General features: G+C 44.8%; 10 non-coding genes across 10 annotated transcripts; all 10 read right to left on the bottom strand.

Annotated features, from left to right (window-relative positions):
- Nucleotides 1–574: 574 nt before the first annotated feature.
- Nucleotides 575–765, bottom strand: LOC141229744 (U2 spliceosomal RNA). Its single transcript, XR_012296366.1, has one exon. It is a non-coding gene; the product is annotated as a U2 spliceosomal RNA (small nuclear RNA).
- A 1,115-nt stretch (nucleotides 766–1,880) lies between these two features.
- On the bottom strand, nucleotides 1,881–2,071 carry LOC141229627 (U2 spliceosomal RNA). Its single transcript, XR_012296282.1, has one exon. It is a non-coding gene; the product is annotated as a U2 spliceosomal RNA (small nuclear RNA).
- Nucleotides 2,072–3,186: 1,115 nt separating this feature from the next.
- Nucleotides 3,187–3,377, bottom strand: LOC141229626 (U2 spliceosomal RNA). Its single transcript, XR_012296281.1, has one exon. It is a non-coding gene; the product is annotated as a U2 spliceosomal RNA (small nuclear RNA).
- Nucleotides 3,378–4,495: 1,118 nt separating this feature from the next.
- Nucleotides 4,496–4,686, bottom strand: LOC141229742 (U2 spliceosomal RNA). Its single transcript, XR_012296365.1, has one exon. It is a non-coding gene; the product is annotated as a U2 spliceosomal RNA (small nuclear RNA).
- A 1,115-nt stretch (nucleotides 4,687–5,801) lies between these two features.
- On the bottom strand, nucleotides 5,802–5,992 carry LOC141229741 (U2 spliceosomal RNA). Its single transcript, XR_012296364.1, has one exon. It is a non-coding gene; the product is annotated as a U2 spliceosomal RNA (small nuclear RNA).
- A 1,115-nt stretch (nucleotides 5,993–7,107) lies between these two features.
- On the bottom strand, nucleotides 7,108–7,298 carry LOC141229652 (U2 spliceosomal RNA). Its single transcript, XR_012296307.1, has one exon. It is a non-coding gene; the product is annotated as a U2 spliceosomal RNA (small nuclear RNA).
- A 1,115-nt stretch (nucleotides 7,299–8,413) lies between these two features.
- On the bottom strand, nucleotides 8,414–8,604 carry LOC141229740 (U2 spliceosomal RNA). The gene has a single exon (XR_012296363.1). It is a non-coding gene; the product is annotated as a U2 spliceosomal RNA (small nuclear RNA).
- A 1,118-nt stretch (nucleotides 8,605–9,722) lies between these two features.
- On the bottom strand, nucleotides 9,723–9,913 carry LOC141229739 (U2 spliceosomal RNA). The gene has a single exon (XR_012296362.1). It is a non-coding gene; the product is annotated as a U2 spliceosomal RNA (small nuclear RNA).
- A 1,115-nt stretch (nucleotides 9,914–11,028) lies between these two features.
- Nucleotides 11,029–11,219, bottom strand: LOC141229738 (U2 spliceosomal RNA). Its single transcript, XR_012296361.1, has one exon. It is a non-coding gene; the product is annotated as a U2 spliceosomal RNA (small nuclear RNA).
- A 1,115-nt stretch (nucleotides 11,220–12,334) lies between these two features.
- On the bottom strand, nucleotides 12,335–12,516 carry LOC141229676 (U2 spliceosomal RNA). The gene has a single exon (XR_012296325.1). It is a non-coding gene; the product is annotated as a U2 spliceosomal RNA (small nuclear RNA).
- Between the last annotated feature and the right edge of the window lie 281 nt (nucleotides 12,517–12,797).

Raw genomic sequence — 12,797 nt, 5'->3', positions numbered from 1 at the left:
AACCAAACTTTTTGGGTTGGGTTCTCTTTTATAGTCTGCAGGCATTAAATGAAAGAAGTCAGTGTTCCAGCAGAAGGAGACAACGTTTCAGAAAAGGCATTGTAGCAAACCAAAAAAGAAATTTTAAGCGCAGCAGAGTAACCAGCGCACATACCTGTTAGCTCAGGTGAGTTTAAAAGGCTGCTGTTGATAACAAGGGCATTTGCTAAATAGATGGTGTGTGTGCAACAATATACTGAAAGGTCAATTATATTGTGCAGCTTATCTCACCACCTGTAGTTATTTAGGTGAAAGCTCCAAAATGCTTGCCTAATATGTCTGTTTATCCAAAAGGAAGTAAAAAGGGAGAGCTAGAAAGATAGCATTGCATCACATTACATGGCAATGCAATGCACAGTTGCTGAAGTTGAACCAAAATGAGCTTGTAATCTGGCTTCTGCAACTTTGAACATGAAAAATCCAATGAGGAGAAGAAAAGCAAAGCCAAAGAGTCCATCCCAAAATCCGACAAACAAGCAAAATGAACAAAAAACATTGAATTCAATTCTTTCTGATTTTAGAAACTGCATTAAAGAAGGGGTGCACCGGTCCTGGAGATACTGCAATACCAGGTCAATGCGTGGAGTGGACAGAGCAAGCTCTTTTTCCATCTCCCTGTTCTAAAAATCCATTTAATATATGGTCCCCAGATAGGGGACGTATCAGATATTAAACTGATAAGAACAGATACTACACTTGATCTTAGCCAAAAGGCCGAGAAGCGATAACCAGAATTGGTTTCAAACTACGGAGCCACCCAAGGATCCTGAAAAGTCCATTTGTGGAGATGAGCTCCTGGACTCCCGTTAAGAAGACATGTTGTCAACCTCTAGATCCCTTACATGCCTGCACTTTTCGGCTTGCTGCTGCTGCAATCCACGCGTTTTAGATCTGCATAACTCCACCTCTTTAAACACAGCACCTTCACCCCGTGCTGTTCCCACCCGCCTCAACACCGTTGGAAGGGAGGAGAACCAATTAAGGCGGGGGGTGGGGTGGAACGAGCAGCTGTCTACCCTTAGCAGGAGGGCTCCTGATTACATACCTCTCCTGCTGCTGCTGCTGCTGGCTGTCCAGCAGCAGACTGAAGGTGGCTGCTGCTGTGCACAGGTATATAAAGGCTCAGAGCCTATTATGACACGCGCAGCCAGCGTTCCATTGCCACATTCCATCTACTGCAGGCAGGATACCTGGCTGGCTGAATGTCGCTGAGAAGCTCACAGAGACCACCATAAGCAACAGTTTAACAGAATGCCACAGACTAATCAACCAAACTTTTTGGGTTGGGTTCTCTTTTATAGTCTGCAGGCATTAAATGAAAGAAGTCAGTGTTCCAGCAGAAGGAGACAACGTTTCAGAAAAGGCATTGTAGCAAACCAAAAAAGAAATTTTAAGCGCAGCAGAGTAACCAGCGCACATACCTGTTAGCTCAGGTGAGTTTAAAAGGCTGCTGTTGATAACAAGGGCATTTGCTAAATAGATGGTGTGTGTGCAACAATATACTGAAAGGTCAATTATATTGTGCAGCTTATCTCACCACCTGTAGTTATTTAGGTGAAAGCTCCAAAATGCTTGCCTAATATGTCTGTTTATCCAAAAGGAAGTAAAAAGGGAGAGCTAGAAAGATAGCATTGCATCACATTACATGGCAATGCAATGCACAGTTGCTGAAGTTGAACCAAAATGAGCTTGTAATCTGGCTTCTGCAACTTTGAACATGAAAAAACCAATGAGGAGAAGAAAAGCAAAGCCAAAGAGTCCATCCCAAAATCCGACAAACAAGCAAAATGAACAAAAAACATTGAATTCAATTCTTTCTGATTTTAGAAACTGCATTAAAGAAGGGGTGCACCGGTCCTGGAGATACTGCAATACCAGGTCAATGCGTGGAGTGGACAGAGCAAGCTCTTTTTCCATCTCCCTGTTGTAAAAATCCATTTAATATATGGTCCCCAGATAGGGGACGTATCAGATATTAAACTGATAAGAACAGATACTACACTTGATCTTAGCCAAAAGGCCGAGAAGCGATAACCAGAATTGGTTTCAAACTACGGAGCCACCCAAGGATCCTGAAAAGTCCATTTGTGGAGATGAGCTCCTGGACTCCCGTTAAGAAGACATGTTGTCAACCTCTAGATCCCTTACATGCCTGCACTTTTCGGCTTGCTGCTGCTGCAATCCACGCGTTTTAGATCTGCATAACTCCACCTCTTTAAACACAGCACCTTCACCCCCTGCTGTTCCCACCCGCCTCAACACCGTTGGAAGGGAGGAGAACCAATTAAGGCGGGGGGTGGGGTGGAACGAGCAGCTGTCTACCCTTAGCAGGAGGGCTCCTGATTACATATCTCTCCTGCTGCTGCTGCTGCTGGCTGTCCAGCAGCAGACTGAAGGTGGCTGCTGCTGTGCACAGGTATATAAAGGCTCAGAGCCTATTATGACACACGCAGCCAGCGTTCCATTGCCACATTCCATCTACTGCAGGCAGGATACCTGGCTGGCTGAATGTCGCTGAGAAGCTCACAGAGACCGCCATAAGCAACAGTTTAACAGAATGCCACAGACTAATCAACCAAACTTTTTGGGTTGGGTTCTCTTTTATAGTCTGCAGGCATTAAATGAAAGAAGTCAGTGTTCCAGCAGAAGGAGACAACGTTTCAGAAAAGGCATTGTAGCAAACCAAAAAAGAAATTTTAAGCGCAGCAGAGTAACCAGCGCACATACCTGTTAGCTCAGGTGAGTTTAAAAGGCTGCTGTTGATAACAAGGGCATTTGCTAAATAGATGGTGTGTGTGCAACAATATACTGAAAGGTCAATTATATTGTGCAGCTTATCTCACCACCTGTAGTTATTTAGGTGAAAGCTCCAAAATGCTTGCCTAATATGTCTGTTTATCCAAAAGGAAGTAAAAAGGGAGAGCTAGAAAGATAGCATTGCATCACATTACATGGCAATGCAATGCACAGTTGCTGAAGTTGAACCAAAATGAGCTTGTAATCTGGCTTCTGCAACTTTGAACATGAAAAATCCAATGAGGAGAAGAAAAGCAAAGCCAAAGAGTCCATCCCAAAATCCGACAAACAAGCAAAATGAACAAAAAACATTGAATTCAATTCTTTCTGATTTTAGAAACTGCATTAAAGAAGGGGTGCACCGGTCCTGGAGATACTGCAATACCAGGTCAATGCGTGGAGTGGACAGAGCAAGCTCTTTTTCCATCTCCCTGTTGTAAAAATCCATTTAATATATGGTCCCCAGATAGGGGACGTATCAGATATTAAACTGATAAGAACAGATACTACACTTGATCTTAGCCAAAAGGCCGAGAAGCGATAACCAGAATTGGTTTCAAACTACGGAGCCACCCAAGGATCCTGAAAAGTCCATTTGTGGAGATGAGCTCCTGGACTCCCGTTAAGAAGACATGTTGTCAACCTCTAGATCCCTTACATGCCTGCACTTTTCGGCTTGCTGCTGCTGCAATCCACGCGTTTTAGATCTGCATAACTCCACCTCTTTAAACACAGCACCTTCACCCCCTGCTGTTCCCACCCGCCTCAACACCGTTGGAAGGGAGGAGAACCAATTAAGGCGGGGGGTGGGGTGGAACGAGCAGCTGTCTACCCTTAGCAGGAGGGCTCCTGATTACATACCTCTCCTGCTGCTGCTGCTGCTGCTGGCTGTCCAGCAGCAGACTGAAGGTGGCTGCTGCTGTGCACAGGTATATAAAGGCTCAGAGCCTATTATGACACGCGCAGCCAGCGTTCCATTGCCACATTCCATCTACTGCAGGCAGGATACCTGGATGGCTGAATGTCGCTGAGAAGCTCACCGAGACCGCCATAAGCAACAGTTTAACAGAATGCCACAGACTAATCAACCAAACTTTTTGGGTTGGGTTCTCTTTTATAGTCTGCAGGCATTAAATGAAAGAAGTCAGTGTTCCAGCAGAAGGAGACAACGTTTCAGAAAAGGCATTGTAGCAAACCAAAAAAGAAATTTTAAGCGCAGCAGAGTAACCAGCGCACATACCTGTTAGCTCAGGTGAGTTTAAAAGGCTGCTGTTGATAACAAGGGCATTTGCTAAATAGATGGTGTGTGTGCAACAATATACTGAAAGGTCAATTATATTGTGCAGCTTATCTCACCACCTGTAGTTATTTAGGTGAAAGCTCCAAAATGCTTGCCTAATATGTCTGTTTATCCAAAAGGAAGTAAAAAGGGAGAGCTAGAAAGATAGCATTGCATCACATTACATGGCAATGCAATGCACAGTTGCTGAAGTTGAACCAAAATGAGCTTGTAATCTGGCTTCTGCAACTTTGAACATGAAAAATCCAATGAGGAGAAGAAAAGCAAAGCCAAAGAGTCCATCCCAAAATCCGACAAACAAGCAAAATGAACAAAAAACATTGAATTCAATTCTTTCTGATTTTAGAAACTGCATTAAAGAAGGGGTGCACCGGTCCTGGAGATACTGCAATACCAGGTCAATGCGTGGAGTGGACAGAGCAAGCTCTTTTTCCATCTCCCTGTTCTAAAAATCCATTTAATATATGGTCCCCAGATAGGGGACGTATCAGATATTAAACTGATAAGAACAGATACTACACTTGATCTTAGCCAAAAGGCCGAGAAGCGATAACCAGAATTGGTTTCAAACTACGGAGCCACCCAAGGATCCTGAAAAGTCCATTTGTGGAGATGAGCTCCTGGACTCCCGTTAAGAAGACATGTTGTCAACCTCTAGATCCCTTACATGCCTGCACTTTTCGGCTTGCTGCTGCTGCAATCCACGCGTTTTAGATCTGCATAACTCCACCTCTTTAAACACAGCACCTTCACCCCCTGCTGTTCCCACCCGCCTCAACACCGTTGGAAGGGAGGAGAACCAATTAAGGCGGGGGGTGGGGTGGAACGAGCAGCTGTCTACCCTTAGCAGGAGGGCTCCTGATTACATACCTCTCCTGCTGCTGCTGCTGCTGGCTGTCCAGCAGCAGACTGAAGGTGGCTGCTGCTGTGCACAGGTATATAAAGGCTCAGAGCCTATTATGACACGCGCAGCCAGCGTTCCATTGCCACATTCCATCTACTGCAGGCAGGATACCTGGCTGGCTGAATGTCGCTGAGAAGCTCACAGAGACCGCCATAAGCAACAGTTTAACAGAATGCCACAGACTAATCAACCAAACTTTTTGGGTTGGGTTCTCTTTTATAGTCTGCAGGCATTAAATGAAAGAAGTCAGTGTTCCAGCAGAAGGAGACAACGTTTCAGAAAAGGCATTGTAGCAAACCAAAAAAGAAATTTTAAGCGCAGCAGAGTAACCAGCGCACATACCTGTTAGCTCAGGTGAGTTTAAAAGGCTGCTGTTGATAACAAGGGCATTTGCTAAATAGATGGTGTGTGTGCAACAATATACTGAAAGGTCAATTATATTGTGCAGCTTATCTCACCACCTGTAGTTATTTAGGTGAAAGCTCCAAAATGCTTGCCTAATATGTCTGTTTATCCAAAAGGAAGTAAAAAGGGAGAGCTAGAAAGATAGCATTGCATCACATTACATGGCAATGCAATGCACAGTTGCTGAAGTTGAACCAAAATGAGCTTGTAATCTGGCTTCTGCAACTTTGAACATGAAAAATCCAATGAGGAGAAGAAAAGCAAAGCCAAAGAGTCCATCCCAAAATCCGACAAACAAGCAAAATGAACAAAAAACATTGAATTCAATTCTTTCTGATTTTAGAAACTGCATTAAAGAAGGGGTGCACCGGTCCTGGAGATACTGCAATACCAGGTCAATGCGTGGAGTGGACAGAGCAAGCTCTTTTTCCATCTCCCTGTTCTAAAAATCCATTTAATATATGGTCCCCAGATAGGGGACGTATCAGATATTAAACTGATAAGAACAGATACTACACTTGATCTTAGCCAAAAGGCCGAGAAGCGATAACCAGAATTGGTTTCAAACTACGGAGCCACCCAAGGATCCTGAAAAGTCCATTTGTGGAGATGAGCTCCTGGACTCCCGTTAAGAAGACATGTTGTCAACCTCTAGATCCCTTACATGCCTGCACTTTTCGGCTTGCTGCTGCTGCAATCCACGCGTTTTAGATCTGCATAACTCCACCTCTTTAAACACAGCACCTTCACCCCCTGCTGTTCCCACCCGCCTCAACACCGTTGGAAGGGAGGAGAACCAATTAAGGCGGGGGGTGGGGTGGAACGAGCAGCTGTCTACCCTTAGCAGGAGGGCTCCTGATTACATACCTCTCCTGCTGCTGCTGCTGCTGGCTGTCCAGCAGCAGACTGAAGGTGGCTGCTGCTGTGCACAGGTATATAAAGGCTCAGAGCCTATTATGACACGCGCAGCCAGCGTTCCATTGCCACATTCCATCTACTGCAGGCAGGATACCTGGCTGGCTGAATGTCGCTGAGAAGCTCACAGAGACCGCCATAAGCAACAGTTTAACAGAATGCCACAGACTAATCAACCAAACTTTTTGGGTTGGGTTCTCTTTTATAGTCTGCAGGCATTAAATGAAAGAAGTCAGTGTTCCAGCAGAAGGAGACAACGTTTCAGAAAAGGCATTGTAGCAAACCAAAAAAGAAATTTTAAGCGCAGCAGAGTAACCAGCGCACATACCTGTTAGCTCAGGTGAGTTTAAAAGGCTGCTGTTGATAACAAGGGCATTTGCTAAATAGATGGTGTGTGTGCAACAATATACTGAAAGGTCAATTATATTGTGCAGCTTATCTCACCACCTGTAGTTATTTAGGTGAAAGCTCCAAAATGCTTGCCTAATATGTCTGTTTATCCAAAAGGAAGTAAAAAGGGAGAGCTAGAAAGATAGCATTGCATCACATTACATGGCAATGCAATGCACAGTTGCTGAAGTTGAACCAAAATGAGCTTGTAATCTGGCTTCTGCAACTTTGAACATGAAAAATCCAATGAGGAGAAGAAAAGCAAAGCCAAAGAGTCCATCCCAAAATCCGACAAACAAGCAAAATGAACAAAAAACATTGAATTCAATTCTTTCTGATTTTAGAAACTGCATTAAAGAAGGGGTGCACCGGTCCTGGAGATACTGCAATACCAGGTCAATGCGTGGAGTGGACAGATCAAGCTCTTTTTCCATCTCCCTGTTGTAAAAATCCATTTAATATATGGTCCCCAGATAGGGGACGTATCAGATATTAAACTGATAAGAACAGATACTACACTTGATCTTAGCCAAAAGGCCGAGAAGCGATAACCAGAATTGGTTTCAAACTACGGAGCCACCCAAGGATCCTGAAAAGTCCATTTGTGGAGATGAGCTCCTGGACTCCCGTTAAGAAGACATGTTGTCAACCTCTAGATCCCTTACATGCCTGCACTTTTCGGCTTGCTGCTGCTGCAATCCACGTGCTTTAGATCTGCATAACTCCACCTCTTTAAACACAGCACCTTCACCCCCTGCTGTTCCCACCCGCCTCAACACCGTTGGAAGGGAGGAGAACCAATTAAGGCGGGGGGTGGGGTGGAACGAGCAGCTGTCTACCCTTAGCAGGAGGGCTCCTGATTACATACCTCTCCTGCTGCTGCTGCTGCTGGCTGTCCAGCAGCAGACTGAAGGTGGCTGCTGCTGTGCACAGGTATATAAAGGCTCAGAGCCTATTATGACACGCGCAGCCAGCGTTCCATTGCCACATTCCATCTACTGCAGGCAGGATACCTGGCTGGCTGAATGTCGCTGAGAAGCTCACAGAGACCGCCATAAGCAACAGTTTAACAGAATGCCACAGACTAATCAACCAAACTTTTTGGGTTGGGTTCTCTTTTATAGTCTGCAGGCATTAAATGAAAGAAGTCAGTGTTCCAGCAGAAGGAGACAACGTTTCAGAAAAGGCATTGTAGCAAACCAAAAAAGAAATTTTAAGCGCAGCAGAGTAACCAGCGCACATACCTTTTAGCTCAGGTGAGTTTAAAAGGCTGCTGTTGATAACAAGGGCATTTGCTAAATAGATGGTGTGTGTGCAACAATATACTGAAAGGTCAATTATATTGTGCAGCTTATCTCACCACCTGTAGTTATTTAGGTGAAAGCTCCAAAATGCTTGCCTAATATGTCTGTTTATCCAAAAGGAAGTAAAAAGGGAGAGCTAGAAAGATAGCATTGCATCACATTACATGGCAATGCAATGCACAGTTGCTGAAGTTGAACCAAAATGAGCTTGTAATCTGGCTTCTGCAACTTTGAACATGAAAAATCCAATGAGGAGAAGAAAAGCAAAGCCAAAGAGTCCATCCCAAAATCCGACAAACAAGCAAAATGAACAAAAAACATTGAATTCAATTCTTTCTGATTTTAGAAACTGCATTAAAGAAGGGGTGCACCGGTCCTGGAGATACTGCAATACCAGGTCAATGCGTGGAGTGGACAGAGCAAGCTCTTTTTCCATCTCCCTGTTCTAAAAATCCATTTAATATATGGTCCCCAGATAGGGGACGTATCAGATATTAAACTGATAAGAACAGATACTACACTTGATCTTAGCCAAAAGGCCGAGAAGCGATAACCAGAATTGGTTTCAAACTACGGAGCCACCCAAGGATCCTGAAAAGTCCATTTGTGGAGATGAGCTCCTGGACTCCCGTTAAGAAGACATGTTGTCAACCTCTAGATCCCTTACATGCCTGCACTTTTCGGCTTGCTGCTGCTGCAATCCACGCGTTTTAGATCTGCATAACTCCACCTCTTTAAACACAGCACCTTCACCCCCTGCTGTTCCCACCCGCCTCAACACCGTTGGAAGGGAGGAGAACCAATTAAGGCGGGGGGTGGGGTGGAACGAGCAGCTGTCTACCCTTAGCAGGAGGGCTCCTGATTACATACCTCTCCTGCTGCTGCTGCTGCTGCTGGCTGTCCAGCAGCAGACTGAAGGTGGCTGCTGCTGTGCACAGGTATATAAAGGCTCAGAGCCTATTATGACACGCGCAGCCAGCGTTCCATTGCCACATTCCATCTACTGCAGGCAGGATACCTGGCTGGCTGAATGTCGCTGAGAAGCTCACAGAGACCGCCATAAGCAACAGTTTAACAGAATGCCACAGACTAATCAACCAAACTTTTTGGGTTGGGTTCTCTTTTATAGTCTGCAGGCATTAAATGAAAGAAGTCAGTGTTCCAGCAGAAGGAGACAACGTTTCAGAAAAGGCATTGTAGCAAACCAAAAAAGAAATTTTAAGCGCAGCAGAGTAACCAGCGCACATACCTGTTAGCTCAGGTGAGTTTAAAAGGCTGCTGTTGATAACAAGGGCATTTGCTAAATAGATGGTGTGTGTGCAACAATATACTGAAAGGTCAATTATATTGTGCAGCTTATCTCACCACCTGTAGTTATTTAGGTGAAAGCTCCAAAATGCTTGCCTAATATGTCTGTTTATCCAAAAGGAAGTAAAAAGGGAGAGCTAGAAAGATAGCATTGCATCACATTACATGGCAATGCAATGCACAGTTGCTGAAGTTGAACCAAAATGAGCTTGTAATCTGGCTTCTGCAACTTTGAACATGAAAAATCCAATGAGGAGAAGAAAAGCAAAGCCAAAGAGTCCATCCCAAAATCCGACAAACAAGCAAAATGAACAAAAAACATTGAATTCAATTCTTTCTGATTTTAGAAACTGCATTAAAGAAGGGGTGCACCGGTCCTGGAGATACTGCAATACCAGGTCAATGCGTGGAGTGGACAGAGCAAGCTCTTTTTCCATCTCCCTGTTCTAAAAATCCATTTAATATATGGTCCCCAGATAGGGGACGTATCAGATATTAAACTGATAAGAACAGATACTACACTTGATCTTAGCCAAAAGGCCGAGAAGCGATAACCAGAATTGGTTTCAAACTACGGAGCCACCCAAGGATCCTGAAAAGTCCATTTGTGGAGATGAGCTCCTGGACTCCCGTTAAGAAGACATGTTGTCAACCTCTAGATCCCTTACATGCCTGCACTTTTCGGCTTGCTGCTGCTGCAATCCACGCGTTTTAGATCTGCATAACTCCACCTCTTTAAACACAGCACCTTCACCCCCTGCTGTTCCCACCCGCCTCAACACCGTTGGAAGGGAGGAGAACCAATTAAGGCGGGGGGTGGGGTGGAACGAGCAGCTGTCTACCCTTAGCAGGAGGGCTCCTGATTACATACCTCTCCTGCTGCTGCTGCTGCTGGCTGTCCAGCAGCAGACTGAAGGTGGCTGCTGCTGTGCACAGGTATATAAAGGCTCAGAGCCTATTATGACACGCGCAGCCAGCGTTCCATTGCCACATTCCATCTACTGCAGGCAGGATACCTGGCTGGCTGAATGTCGCTGAGAAGCTCACAGAGACCGCCATAAGCAACAGTTTAACAGAATGCCACAGACTAATCAACCAAACTTTTTGGGTTGGGTTCTCTTTTATAGTCTGCAGGCATTAAATGAAAGAAGTCAGTGTTCCAGCAGAAGGAGACAACGTTTCAGAAAAGGCATTGTAGCAAACCAAAAAAGAAATTTTAAGCGCAGCAGAGTAACCAGCGCACATACCTGTTAGCTCAGGTGAGTTTAAAAGGCTGCTGTTGATAACAAGGGCATTTGCTAAATAGATGGTGTGTGTGCAACAATATACTGAAAGGTCAATTATATTGTGCAGCTTATCTCACCACCTGTAGTTATTTAGGTGAAAGCTCCAAAATGCTTGCCTAATATGTCTGTTTATCCAAAAGGAAGTAAAAAGGGAGAGCTAGAAAGATAGCATTGCATCACATTACATGGCAATGCAATGCACAGTTGCTGAAGTTGAACCAAAATGAGCTTGTAATCTGGCTTCTGCAACTTTGAACATGAAAAATCCAATGAGGAGAAGAAAAGCAAAGCCAAAGAGTCCATTCCAAAATCCGACAAACAAGCAAAATGAACAAAAAACATTGAATTCAATTCTTTCTGATTTTAGAAACTGCATTAAAGAAGGGGTGCACCGGTCCTGGAGATACTGCAATACCAGGTCAATGCGTGGAGTGGACAGAGCAAGCTCTTTTTCCATCTCCCTGTTCTAAAAATCCATTTAATATATGGTCCCCAGATAGGGGACGTATCAGATATTAAACTGATAAGAACAGATACTACACTTGATCTTAGCCAAAAGGCCGAGAAGCGATAACCAGAATTGGTTTCAAACTACGGAGCCACCCAAGGATCCTGAAAAGTCCATTTGTGGAGATGAGCTCCTGGACTCCCGTTAAGAAGACATGTTGTCAACCTCTAGATCCCTTACATGCCTGCACTTTTCGGCTTGCTGCTGCTGCAATCCACGCGTTTTAGATCTGCATAACTCCACCTCTTTAAACACAGCACCTTCACCCCCTGCTGTTCCCACCCGCCTCAACACCGTTGGAAGGGAGGAGAACCAATTAAGGCGGGGGGTGGGGTGGAACGAGCAGCTGTCTACCCTTAGCAGGAGGGCTCCTGATTACATACCTCTCCTGCTGCTGCTGCTGCTGGCTGTCCAGCAGCAGACTGAAGGTGGCTGCTGCTGTGCACAGGTATATAAAGGCTCAGAGCCTATTATGACACGCGCAGCCAGCGTTCCATTGCCACATTCCATCTACTGCAGGCAGGATACCTGGCTGGCTGAATGTCGCTGAGAAGCTCACAGAGACCGCCATAAGCAACAGTTTAACAGAATGCCACAGACTAATCAACCAAACTTTTTGGGTTGGGTTCTCTTTTATAGTCTGCAGGCATTAAATGAAAGAAGTCAGTGTTCCAGCAGAAGGAGACAACGTTTCAGAAAAGGCATTGTAGCAAACCAAAAAAGAAATTTTAAGCGCAGCAGAGTAACCAGCGCACATACCTGTTAGCTCAGGTGAGTTTAAAAGGCTGCTGTTGATAACAAGGGCATTTGCTAAATAGATGGTGTGTGTGCAACAATATACTGAAAGGTCAATTATATTGTGCAGCTTATCTCACCACCTGTAGTTATTTAGGTGAAAGCTCCAAAATGCTTGCCTAATATGTCTGTTTATCCAAAAGGAAGTAAAAAGGGAGAGCTAGAAAGATAGCATTGCATCACATTACATGGCAATGCAATGCACAGTTGCTGAAGTTGAACCAAAATGAGCTTGTAATCTGGCTTCTGCAACTTTGAACATGAAAAATCCAATGAGGAGAAGAAAAGCAAAGCCAAAGAGTCCATCCCAAAATCCGACAAACAAGCAAAATGAACAAAAAACATTGAATTCAATTCTTTCTGATTTTAGAAACTGCATTAAAGAAGGGGTGCACCGGTCCTGGAGATACTGCAATACCAGGTCAATGCATGGAGTGGACAGAGCAAGCTCTTTTTCCATCTCCCTGTTCTAAAAATCCATTTAATATATGGTCCCCAGATAGGGGACGTATCAGATATTAAACTGATAAGAACAGATTTTTTTTTTGTCGAAAGCCCGAATTCGTGTACAAAACCCGAGTGCGCTTAAAAAAGTGACAAGTGCCACAAAAAAAGTGCACTAGGATGCTGGTCTTCTTGAAACCCTCTCCAAAAGGAGAAGGGTCCCCCAAACCATTCCCCGTCCCTCCGAGCCAGAAGGCCACAGCGAGGAACAGGGACAAATAGCCACCTCCAGCCGGAGCCAGAGGCGACCCAATCTTACCCCCAGCACCTGCCCGAGTTCTCACCCGAGCAAGGCACTGGGAGCCAAAGACTGTGCTCCCCTCCCGGAAGAGGGGAGCCAACA

The sequence above is a fragment of the Phyllobates terribilis genome, unplaced genomic scaffold, assembly GCF_046119375.1.
Source record: "Phyllobates terribilis strain yellow unplaced genomic scaffold, ASM4611937v1 Scaffold_487__1_contigs__length_1357975, whole genome shotgun sequence".
Lineage (NCBI taxonomy): Eukaryota > Metazoa > Chordata > Amphibia > Anura > Dendrobatidae > Phyllobates > Phyllobates terribilis.
The sequence above is the reverse complement of the archived record's forward strand: the minus strand, read 5'-3'. Positions and strand labels throughout refer to the sequence as shown.